Source organism: Hemiscyllium ocellatum, chromosome 4, assembly GCF_020745735.1.
Source record: "Hemiscyllium ocellatum isolate sHemOce1 chromosome 4, sHemOce1.pat.X.cur, whole genome shotgun sequence".
Classification (NCBI taxonomy): Eukaryota; Metazoa; Chordata; class Chondrichthyes; order Orectolobiformes; family Hemiscylliidae; genus Hemiscyllium; species Hemiscyllium ocellatum.
The window spans coordinates 96663233-96675926 of record NC_083404.1 but is presented as its reverse complement, the minus strand read 5'-3'; the positions used below and the strand labels follow the sequence as shown (position 1 = coordinate 96675926).

Sequence of the window (12694 nt, the reverse complement as noted above, 5' to 3'; positions counted from 1 at the left end):
CTGCAGTAGTAGTAGACTTTAAGGGCATTTAAATGGTCATTGGATAGGCATATGGACCTGAATGGAACAGTGTAGGTTAGATGGCTTTCAGATTGGCTCCACAGGCCAGTGCAACATCGAGGGCCCAAGGGTCTGTACTGCGCTGTAATGTTCTATGTTCTAAAGTTTTGTCAGAGAGCAGAATGAAACCAAGTGTTATCTGACCATCAGGAAATAAAAGACTGTTCCTGGGATTGAGTGAATGAGAGGGTGTTTTTAGTATTTTAGTATAGCTAAAATAGTACTGTGTGTATTTGCTGTTAAGTTGTGCCTATTGTATCACAAAAGATATTGGGGGAAAGCAAGTAACTACCATAACAACAGTTACATACTACGTTCCCTCTAACTCTGCCACTGCTCAGTTCTCCGAAATTCATGCATAGTAGCAATTCCCAAAACCGAAAGTCAATGACTCAATACACTGATTAACTGTGAACTTGGCTTGTACATCCCCCTTTTACAGCATGTAAATCTCCTCAGGACCCTTTCCAAATTTTTCACATCCTTCCTATAATATGGTGACCAAAACTGTTCGCAATACTCCAAATGTGACTGCAGCATGATCCCATGGTTCCAAAACTCAATCCCTTTGCCAATAAAAGCTAACACACCATATGCTTCGGAGGTCCATTGGTTCCATGAGATTTCATGTCACACAGGAAATATGAGAGAAAATGTCAGTTGTAAATGGACCCCAACTTCCAACAATATAAGTTATAAAAGTGGAGTCGCAGGTAGTTCGGATAGTGAAGAAGATGTTTGGAATGCTTTCCTTTATTGGTCGGAGTATTGAGTACAGGAGTTGGGAGGTCATGTTGCGGCTGTACAGGACATTAGATAGGCCACTGTTGGAATATTGCGTGCAATTCTGGTCTTCTTCCTATCGGAAAGATGTTGTGAAACTGGAAAGGGTTCAGAAAAGATTTACAAAGATGTTGCCAGGGTTGAAGGATCTGAGCTACAGGGAGAGGCTGAACAGGCTGGGGCTGTTTTCCCTCGAGCATCGGAGGCTGAGGGGTGACCTTATAGAGGTTTACAAAATTATGAGGGACATGGATAGGGTAAATAGACAAAGTCTTTTCCCTGGGATCAGGGAGTCCAGAACTAAAGGGCATAGGTTTAGGGTGAGAAAGGAAAGATATAAAAGAGACCTAAGGGGCAACTTTTTCACGCATAGGGTGGTACGTGTATGAAATGAGCTGCCAGAGGATGTGGTGGAGACTGGTACAATTGCAACATTTAAGAGGCATTGGATGGGTACATGAATAGGAAGGGTTTGGAGGGATATGGGCCGGGTGCTGGCAGGTGGGACTAGATTGGGTTGGGATATCTGGTCGGCATGGACAGGTTGGACTGAAGGGTCTGTTTCCATGCTGTACATCTCTAGGACTCTAAGTTGGCTTTCATGTCTGGAATTGTATCTGATAAAATGACAATGTTACCGAGTTGAATAAGTGCAAGAATGAAAAGATCATGGATCCTTTTGTCTTGGCACAAAATAATAAAGAAGATTCTTTCAGAACCACAGTGTTCTCCTCTGGCATGATTTGAGGAAATGAAAAATCCACCAAGGAGTCAAGGCATTCAACAGTGGCATTGGTACCAAGGGGCATCCTCAGTAAAGGGTATCTGAGAAATCAAGAGTCTGCCAAGGTTCCATAATGAAACTGATCTCTCCCTGAATATTGCATTGTCAAAAAGCAAACTTTCAACCAACTGAGTTGTCAGTCATTTATAAACTTGAGACTTGGTGTCAGATGTGCTAGTTACAAATCTATTTTATTTATTTGAAACAATCTTATAAAGCACTTAACAGCAGAAAAAGAATCTTTACTGAAGACATATAAGGCAGACTCAAATGACAGATGATGGAAAACAAAAGTTCTAAGGTCGAGTTTATTGGCAAGTTCAGGAACAAGATTTTTGTATAATCTCTGAATTATCCTCAACCAGCAATTCCTGATTTTGTTAAACTGCCTGTCTGTCATGTTTGACTGGTGAAATGAAGTTAAACTTTCTTTTCAAGGTAAGGTACATAACATTTTTAGCATATGTAAAAAACAGAATTCTGTCAGAAGAGTATTTCTTTAACAGGTATGCAGCACGGCAATGTAAATGTGTGGCCTGCATTGTCATCTTCTAACACAAACTGCTTTATGGTCCTACAAGTTCAGTCATGATCCTATTGAATGGTGGATCAGGCTTGATAAGCTGATAGCCTACTCCTGTTCCTATTTCTTATCGTCTTGTGGTCTAAGTTAAAGATACCATTCTGAAACATTTGTCTCAGCTTTGCAGAATATTCAGTCAATGTTTTCCTAAAAAGAGAGATAAATTAATTGCAGGATTTTGCTGGGATTTGAAACCCATTTTCTGAATATGCATCAAAGATCAAAGTGGCAAAGTCTAACATAGAAGAAGAGCAGTCATGGGACTTGAAAGATTGACTCTGTTTCTCTCTCCAAAGGTACAGCTGGGCCTGCTGAGTTTCTTCAGCACTTTCTATTTTTATTTTATATTTCCAGCATTTGCAGTATTGATTTTTATTTATCCATGGGATGTGGGCATTGCTGGCTGGGCCATCACTTATTGCCCACCCCTAATTGCCCAGGGGGCAGTTAAGAGTCAACCACATGGATCTGGAATCATGTATAGGCCAGACCAGTTGAAGATGGCAGATTTCTTGTACTAATGGACATTAGCAAATCAGATGGTTTTTTTTCCCAACAATGAGCAACAGTTCCATGGCCACCATTTTTTCTTTACTCATTCATATTCTAACAGCTGCCATGGCAAGATTAGAACCCAGGTGCCCAAGTCATGACCTGAGTCTCTGCATTAATAATTTAGTGATAAAATTGCCTGCCCTATTTTGTTTTTACATATCTTCAACCTGTACCATGTAAGTATCTGACTAATGCATTTGAGCTTAGAGGGTCCTCTCATCATTTTACCTTACAACCTGTGTTGCTGTCATAAAGACAGCCTCTATTTTTCTGTCCATTATGATTCTCCCTGGAGTCATATTGTTTCTCCCTCTGCAGGTGCTACCTGTTGAGTTTCTCCAGCATCTTCTGCATTAATTCCTGATCTCCAGCAGGGCAGTATTTTGCTTTTATTTGAGACCACAACACCGTGTTGATGCTGTTTTGAGAGATAGTTGTAAATTCTTGTGGCATGATTGGCTCTACATTTAAAAGTTATTACAAAGAGTTGTCAAAATACTTGTCCAGTTTGGATGACTTGGACTCTCATTACTTACTTATATCAAAATCAACTATAAAAGCAGCTTGAAAATAAATAGTGAGGTTGAAACTGACCAAGAACCCATAAATTGTATTCCCAGCAAATAGGCTCAACAACTCACCAAGATGGTGTTACTTATCCAGTATGTTATGATCCCTGTAGAGACTGATAACTTGAGTTCCAGTGACTGACTGAATAGATTGCACACAGCAAAATTTCAAGTTCTATGATTTCAACTGTAACAAACAATCAGCTGAACACTAGTTAGTAGGCAATTAATACCCTAAATTAGATAAAAGTTATTCCTCCATTTATTTTTTTAATATGTCGAAGAACACAACATTTAAAAGACATTTGGATAAGTACATGAGTATGGATGGTTGGAGGGATATCGGCCAAATGCAGGCAAGTGGAACTAGTTTAATTTGGGATTATGACCCTGCATTGGTATGAATTGGTTAGTTACTGTATAACACCATACTGGTGTTATAATTCACTACCTGCTATTGACAGCAATCAGTCCATCATTGCTCCCAGGTTCCAATGTTGTTTTGCCAAGTCATAATGTCAAGTGACTATCAAAAGCTGCTTCCTTTAGTTTTTGGAGAAGTTCTGCCTAAAGTTAGCCCTCTCCAGGTTATTTTCTGTGCACTTGCCATGTATATTCAGGATTCCATACATTGCAATGCAGGGTCAAAATCTTGAAACCCCACCCCCAACCTACCACCTTCCCTAATAACACTATAGGTGTATCTACTGTCCAAGGACACAAGAAGACAGCTTCTAACCACCTTGAGGGCAATTAGGGATGGCAATTAATGACGGCCAAGTCCAGTGATTCCTATTTCCCATGAATGAGCAAAACAAGTGTCTCCTTGAGCAGAGACACTTTTCTCCTGCATTTCTGCTAACAAACTGAACACACTTTCCTCTTTGGTGAGCCCAAGATAACTACAGTCCTTGATCTGTGCGGTTTCCCTCTCTCTCTCTTTCTGTCCAAAGTCTTGGAGGCAGAAAGCCTCCTCAGTGATGTTTGCCCTGGTTTCAGCTGTGAGAACTTTGCAACTTGCTCAGCAAGCCCCAACCTGTTCCTATGGTAACTAAGCTAACTGGTTTACACCAAAGTTAAATGGATAACATTTAGTCAGACCTGCATCAGAGAATATTTTCCAACCCGGATTAGAAGATCAGGCCGGTGTTTAATCTGTATCAAGAAAATATATTTAATAGCAAGGAATCCAAGTCTAGTTGATGTGAATCCTTACAGCGCCTTCTCGCTCCTGAACTAGATTTTATTTTGCAACTGTGAAGAGGAAGCAGAGTTAAAGTTTTATGTCCAGTGACCTCTCTTCAGAACTGAAGAAGGTCACTGGACTTGAAATGTTAATTCTATCTTCTCTCCACAGATGCCACCAGACCTGCTGAGCTTTGGACTTTGTTTTACTGTAAAAAATGTGCAAGTTAGGTGGATTGGCCATGCTAAATTGTCCGTAGTGCCCAGGGATGTGCAGGCTAGGTGGATTAGCCATGGGAACTGTGGGTTTACAGGGTTAGGGTAGGGAGGGTGGGTCTGGATGAGGTGTTCTTTGGTGGATCAGTGTAGAGTTGATGGACAGAATATCCTGCTTCCACACTCTAGGGACTCTATGATTCTATGATTTCTGTTTTTGCTTCTGCATCAGCAGTTCTTACGGTATTTCATTTTGCTACGAATGGCTTCACTTTCCAAGATGCATTGTAGGAAATCTCCTATTCCACTCTGAGTATATTTTATTGCTTTTCTGTGTTCTGAATTAGAAAATTCTACACTCAGTTTGGCCTGACTAGCTTTATTAAGAACAATATTACAGTCCTTCTTTTGAATAACAGCAATTGGAACCAGATCTCGAAGGCATTCCCTGTCTAAATGCTTCTTTATTTTAGGATTCATTCATTTTCTTTGTTCTTCTTTAAAACTAGACAATATCTTGTCATCAGGATGGTAACAGTCTTATAGCAATCCAGTTCAGGCTTAAATTCTGGACCTCTCATCTTTTCATGGCTATAGGGGTTTTTTAGTGACCAAATCAAGACAGGAGGTTACAGCCCTCCATATTGGTGAATTTTCCTTGTTTTAATGCAGCATCACTGTTCACTTTAAGTGTTCCTCCAGAAGAAGTAGGCTTAACAGTGCCTGCTGAGTAAAATCCTCCTTAGTTGTTTTAAATAATTCATTAAAAATATTTCGAGGATCAGCCTGAAGGTTTTGATTGTCTATGTTTCACAACATGTTCTAATTTCTTACAGCTTTTTGTTTTCCCATTCTGAATGAGCTTTGTCCAATTATTGTCTCACAAGGCAATAGGTTTGTCATTCTGAAGTTGTAATTTATGCACAAAGATTACCATCTATAAGAATATTCTTCCTTACCTCCATGCTATCAATATTAGATATGGCAGAGTCTTTACGTTTTAAATCCTTTGCCCTGTTCCACCATCAGCTTCAACATTGCTGCTGTCTGTTTTGATACCTTTGGTTTTGGACTTGTCTAGATTTAATTTTAAATTTAATTCAGCCAGGTCCAATGCATTTCCAGCTGATTTTAACGCTTTGCTCTCAGCCTGATATTCTAATCTCTTTAATCTCACAAGTCCAAACTTTTTGACACTTTGGACATATCTCAAATTGGAACAATAATTTCCACAGTAGGAGTAGAGATAGTTTCAGATCTTTGCACATTACTTGATTTCTTTTATAGATTTCCAATTCAAAATGTTACACTGCACTGAGGTGACACTGCTGAAGGACTGTATTACTGGTGAGAGATCATTTCTTCGTATGAAATGAACACCATTAACATGCAACTTCAGTAAAATTCCCATGACTACATTATATAAATTAAGACACAGTTTTAATTTTGTTATGCAATGGAACAACTGAATAAGCTCCAAGAATATCCTTAATGCATTCCTAAGCAGTTAATAAAGAAATTTCAATTCACCCACCACCATCAGTGACTGATTTGACCAACATCTCTAAGAATATTAATTGTTTGCCCATTTTACTGGCAAATGTGGACTTCTCACCTCTGAATACAAATTCCTTCAAATCCTCTGTTTTGATTTTTCCACTGGTAACTACATTCAAGGCTATTGGTTTGTCATCGGCGCCATCTACTGATACAAGGTTTTCTGCATGCAATCCATTTTGGTTTTTAATTTACAAATAATCTGCCTTCAGATGTCTTTTCTTAGGACAAACATAACACGCCGGTCGCTTTGTATCGCCTTTATCCTTCACACAATATTTTATGACTCTGAGGAGCATCCCTCTTTTAATTCTGCTATCTTTTAAATGCAACCAGTTTTCTACATTCTAATGACTGCAACCAAACAGACCTCTCCAGCTTCCTCTTGGGTTTGTAAGCAACAGGCTCATGCTGCTCACATGTCATGAGAGATGTTGTAATCAACAGCTATTATTGCAGTAGCCCTTAGCCTAGATTGTTTTTGAGCTTCTTGGTGGGATTGTATTCTGAAGGGGTCATTTTATTTAACTTCTTTCACTAACTAGGATCTCTAGAAAATCTTGCTCCATTTTCTCAGCCATATTTCACCTGTTGAATGTAACTTCCTTTCCTCTGACAAATTTCATTAAAATCTATCCTGTCTTTTCCTCAGATTCTTAAATCATTGTCTGGAAGCTTTGGTATTAACTCCTATCAGTTTAGAACAACAGTTTTCGTAATATAATCATTAGATTATACATCTGAAAGCAATGAGTATTCCAAATGATTTCCTCCATGAAAATGTTTTGATATAAAACTGTCTGGTTTCTTTATCCTAATTTTCTCAAATGACACAAAATAAATTTTAACTTCTACCTCATTGAATTTAGGATCTAGGTGAATATTCTTTGCCAAATCAAACCCAGAAGTTAAATCCAAATCATCATTGTATTTCCCTGTCTTCCTGTTCGGTAATTGATGTAATCATGTTTTCATTTCAATGAATATAGTGGAAACAATTGTGAAATTTTGTTTGTCTAAATTCGGACAGATTCCTGTGTGCCTATTTCCAGTCCAGCAAAGAGCAATTCTGTTATGATCTTTGTAGAGAGATATCCTTTTGTATATCTGAATTCTGCATTCTGTCTCTATTTAAATAACATCTTACTTGCCTATTCTGTCAGCCAAAAAAGACGTGGCCTTTTTCTGCATTATATTTCATTTTAAATTTTTGCTCACTCACTTAATCTAACTATATCTCCTTGCAGACTTCTTATGCCTGCTTCACCACAACTTTCCTACCCTGCATTATAGCATCAGCAAATTTAGCCATCCTGAATTCAGTTATTAAGGTAGTTATTTATATAGATTATAAGTAAATGTGGCACTAACACTGATCCCTGAGGCATATTACTTGCCACATCATAAACTAATCCATCATTATGTTTAACGTCTAAACGTTAAAAGTTCTCCCCATTCTCCCCACTTCTTCCCATTTTGCTAAGATGTAATATTGAGTGATCCTTCAAAAGTCATTTTGTTTTCAGTTTCTGGAGCAATTACAAACCAAATACCAATAGTAAGGCTTAGTCTGGTCATTTTATAAACCAACCGACTCCCGCAGCTACCTAGACTACACCTCCTCCCACCCCACCCCTGTAAAAACGCCATCCCATATTCCCAATTCCTTCGTCTCCGCCGCATCTGCTCCCAGGAGGACCAGTTCCAATACCGTACAGCCCAGATGGCCTCCTTCTTCAAGGACCGCAGTTTCCCCCCAGATGTAATCGACGATATTCTCCGCCACATCTCCTCCACTTCCCGCTCCTCTGCCCTTGACCCCGCCCCTCCAACCACCACCAGGGCAGAACCCCACTGGTTCTCACCTACCACCCCACCAACCTCCATATACATCGTATCATCCATCATCATTTCCGTCACCTCCAAACGGACCCCACCACCAGGGATATATTTCCCTCCCCTCCCCTATCAGCGTTCCAAAAAGACCACTCCCTCCGTGACTCCCTCGTCAGGTCCACACACCCCACTAACCCAACCTCCACTCCTGGCACCTTCCCCTGCAACCGCAAGAAATGCAAAACTTGCGCCCACACCTCCCCTCTTACTTCCCTCCAAGGCCCCAAGGGATCCTTCCATATCCACCACAAATTCACCTGCACCTCCAGACACATCATTTACTGTATCTGCTGCACCCGATGTGGCCTCCTCTATATTGGGGAGACAGGCTGCCTACTTGTGGAACGTTTCAGAGAACATCTCTGGGATACCTGGACCAACCAACCCAACCACCCCATGGCTCAACACTTCAACTCCCCCTCCCACTCCACCAAGGACATGCAGGTCCTTGGACTCCTCCATCGCCAGACCATAGCAACACGATGGCTGGAGGAAGAGCGCCTCATCTTCCGCCTAGGAACCCTCCAACCACAAGGGATGAACTCAAATTTCTCCAGTTTCCTCATTTCCCTTCCCCCCACCTTGTCTCAGTCTAATCCTTCGAACTCAGCACAGTCTTCCTAACCTGCAATCTTCTTCCTGACCTCTCCGCCCCCACCCCCACTCCGGCCTATCACCCTCACCTTGACCTCCTTCCACCTATCACATTTCCAATGCCCCTCCCTCAAGTCCCTCCTCCCTACCTTTTATCTTAGCCTGCTGGACACACTTTCCTCATTCCTGAAGAAGGGCTCATGCCCAAAACGTTGACTCTCCTGCTCCTTGGATGCTGCCTGACCTGCTGCGCTTTTCCAGCAACACATTTTCAGCTCTGGTCATTCTGTCCAGCCTCGGCCATGCCAGGAATCATCTGCTAGATTCCGTAGATTGCCATGGATGTATCTCTTTGACCAGAGACAATCTTGCTTTCCTTGTTTCTTCTTGATTGCTCACAAGAGACACAAACTCCTCTCTGGTGACCACACAGTCTTTTCACTCTCTGTGAGACAATCCTCTCACTCTTCCTGTTTGAAATCTTGGAGTCAGATATAAGAATTTTGCAATTTCAAAACTGTCCCCATGGTAACAAATCCATGAAATCTAACATTGGACAGAGTTTTATAATCTTTTCACAATTCCTTTCCAGGATTTTCTAATATTACCTTAAATTAAAAAAAAATTAAACATAAGATTCTTACAAATTTCACATTTGTAATAAGTGAATCGATAACACAGAAACAAGCAATTCAGCTTAAAAAGGTCTTTTCTGGCATTTACACAAAACCCTCACATTCCTTTTCATTTAGTCACAAAACACACCCTCCTGTACTCCATGATGTATTTCCCCTGACATCCAACTGTTATTTGCCACATCTGCTTGGGATATATTTTACATATTTTCACCATTTGTTTGTGTGGAGAATTTTTCTTGAATTCCTAATACTATATCCTTTCAATTTTGGCATTATTCTTGCTGATCTTTGTTTTTCACCACATTCAAATTCTACTACATCTCTTTTATCATAGTTCAAAAAAATCACACAACACCAGGTTATAGTCCAATAGGTTGATTTGGAAGCACTAGCTTTCAAGGTGCTGCCCTTTCATCGTGTCTTTTATCATATATAGACCAGTCCTATTCATGGACTTAAGAATAGTTTGACCAAGTTTCTATGTAAATTTAATAGCACTTTTCTGCTTTTAATTATCTAGAAATGAATTCTGTGTTTTATTTGTTTTATTTCAAACGTCCTTGTAATTTGCTTCAATATTTTCGTGATTTGTGAATTTGTACTTTCGATCGTTTTGTTCATTTATCCATTTAGTTTCATATTATCCAAGCAGTTTGTGGCCTCCATATTCTTCTCAGAAAAATGCAGCATCTATACTAATCTAAATTGAAATTCATCTTTCATTTCACCAAGTTTATTATTGTCTTATACTTCATTGCATTATTTCTTTGTATAAAGAAACAACTTTAATATGATGTCTTCCACAGACTTTGAAATTATATTTGCAATTCCTCAGTCACAATATTGGTCCCCAATCCTGTGGAATGTCATTTTCTAATTTCTGCCAGTCCAAATAATTACCTTTAATCCCTACTTTCAATTTTGTTTTAGAGCCAGCCTGAAAATCATTCTGTAACCTGTCCATGGACTCCCCAACCTTAGTTGTGAGTTTAAATCCAGCTTATTCAGTTGTTTAGTACTGATACTGTATCATTTCACCTTGTCTTAAATAATATGTTTTATTAGCTAAGAAAATAACACTATCTTTATCAGATGTACAGGAGTGTAGGACTGATTGGATCAACCGCTTTGTTTACTCCATGCTCAGCCATTGACTTAAATAGATAAGAAAATGGTGTGCAGTAAAATGATGAATTATGATTTGATATCACGATTGATGGAGACTAATTTCATCCATTCTGAAAAAGATGTGACATGAATGTGAATCACAGAATTTTTAAGTGCAGAGGGAGACTATTCAGCTCATCATATTTGATGTTTTACCTTTGTGCTCATCTCTTGCCTTTTGCCGAAATGTCGACTCTCCTGCTCCTTGGATGCTGCCTGACCTGCTGTGCCTTTCCAGCAACACATTTTCAGCTCTGATCTCCAGCATCTGCAGTCCTCACTTTCTCCTCGAAGATTTTAACCTACTGCGAATCCTCTTGCAAGGATGCCTTCCTTGAAGAAGCTCTCTTCCTCCCTCTACAAGGATTTCAGTGAGTCCCTCTCTCACTGCACACCCCAGGTCATCTCCTCTGCACAGAAGCTCTTCAGCCACGTCCTCAAACAGACTCGCTACCACAGCCACATCTCCTTCCTCAGCACCTGCCTATGGAACCGACTGATCCCGCATTCCTGAAGAAGGGCTTATGCCTGAAACATCGATTCTCCTGTTCCTTGGATGCTGCCTGACCTGCTGCGCCTTTCCAGCAACACATTTTCAGCTGCCTTTTTCTATAGTCCTGCAAATTGTTCCTGTTTAAATAATCATCCAATACCCTCTTGGATGGTTTAGTTGAACCTACTTTAAATACACTTGCAGGCATTCTACACTCTAGCAACTCACTGACTGAAGAAATTTGTTCTCATCTTAGTTTTTTTTCAAAATGCTTTCGTGGGGGCAGGGATGGGGCCATTTGGAAACATTTGAAAGCATTTAGGAACTTCTGGACAAGACACCTCACCAAAGCAAGTTTAGTGCATTTTAGAAAACCACCGATAGACTGAATTCTGAGCCATTAAATGGCCTGTATAAGTTCTTTGATCTATTTTCACTAAGATTTGCAAACTGCAGAGCTGGATGCATGAATTATTTTTGATTACCATTGAACTGACAGAGAAAGTGCTGGAGAAGATATGAAAAGAGCATTATCAAAGATGTGTTCTGATGCTTATTATTTTGATGACATAAGAAAGATTAATATAAACAAAATTACTCAGACTCTATGGGGAAAATGATGTTGACAAAGACATTTTGCATGTTTGTAGGGTTCTCATATAGCTGCTTTTCACTTTTTTTGTGATCTAGAGAAGCTCATTTTTTATTGACATATCAACTGTAAAATGAGGAAAACTCTGCTGTATTTCATTTCACAATGTAAATTTTGAGAGGCCCATGTTGCAAAGTTTACCCTTAGTTGATTTCCAGAAAAAAACTCTATCGATCTGTTTCAGAACATTACATGCACTGGTTCACCTACTTATTGCTTTCTAAAAATGATACAATCATACATCATACAATACTATACTATGCTAACTTGTAGGTATGTATGAAATTAATATGAAATGGCTCTGTTTTTGTAAACTTTGAACTCCTGAAAGTATGATTCTGGGTTGGACACTTTGATAAGCTGCAATAAAATTCAATTAAAAAGACTTTGCCATCATATATTCTCTTGTGGTTATTTCTTCCTTTTAATATGCATCTCTTTGATGACACAATCTGAAAATCTAATGGCAGTTTTCACAAGTGCCTGAGTATATCCAATTCAACAACACTACCATCTCCAAAGCCATTGACATTCTACCTGATTGCCTGTTACAGTTGGATAAACCTTGTTTCCTCCACTTTATTGTTGGCAGGGATTAATTTAGACAAGCCTGGTAGTGGAGCAAGTGTCACTCATATCATGATCTATGACTGTACCCAAATGAGATTTGGTGGTCTACACATTACTTCTCTATCTATACTTGAAAATGAAATATTTTGTTTAAATGTGTACAATTTCATCATATATTTATCATGTTATGTTCAATCTTGAGGATTTATAACAATGTTAATTTTTTCCCCAAAATGTGTGCCAGAGTACTTATGTCTAAACTCTTCAACTTGGCAAGAATCTTTGTCATTGGTTCAGAAGAAACAAAAAGAAATAAACAGCTTATGAACAACCAAAATCAGCAAGGATTGAATTGAATTTCAAATCATATGATCAGTAATAATGTTAAGTTA

General features: G+C 39.3%; 1 protein-coding gene across 1 annotated transcript in view; it reads left to right on the top strand.

Moving 5' to 3' along the window:
* The window catches only part of calb1 (calbindin 1), an 89755-nt gene that overhangs the window by 57052 nt on the left and 20009 nt on the right, over positions 1–12694 (top strand). The window lies entirely within an intron of this gene.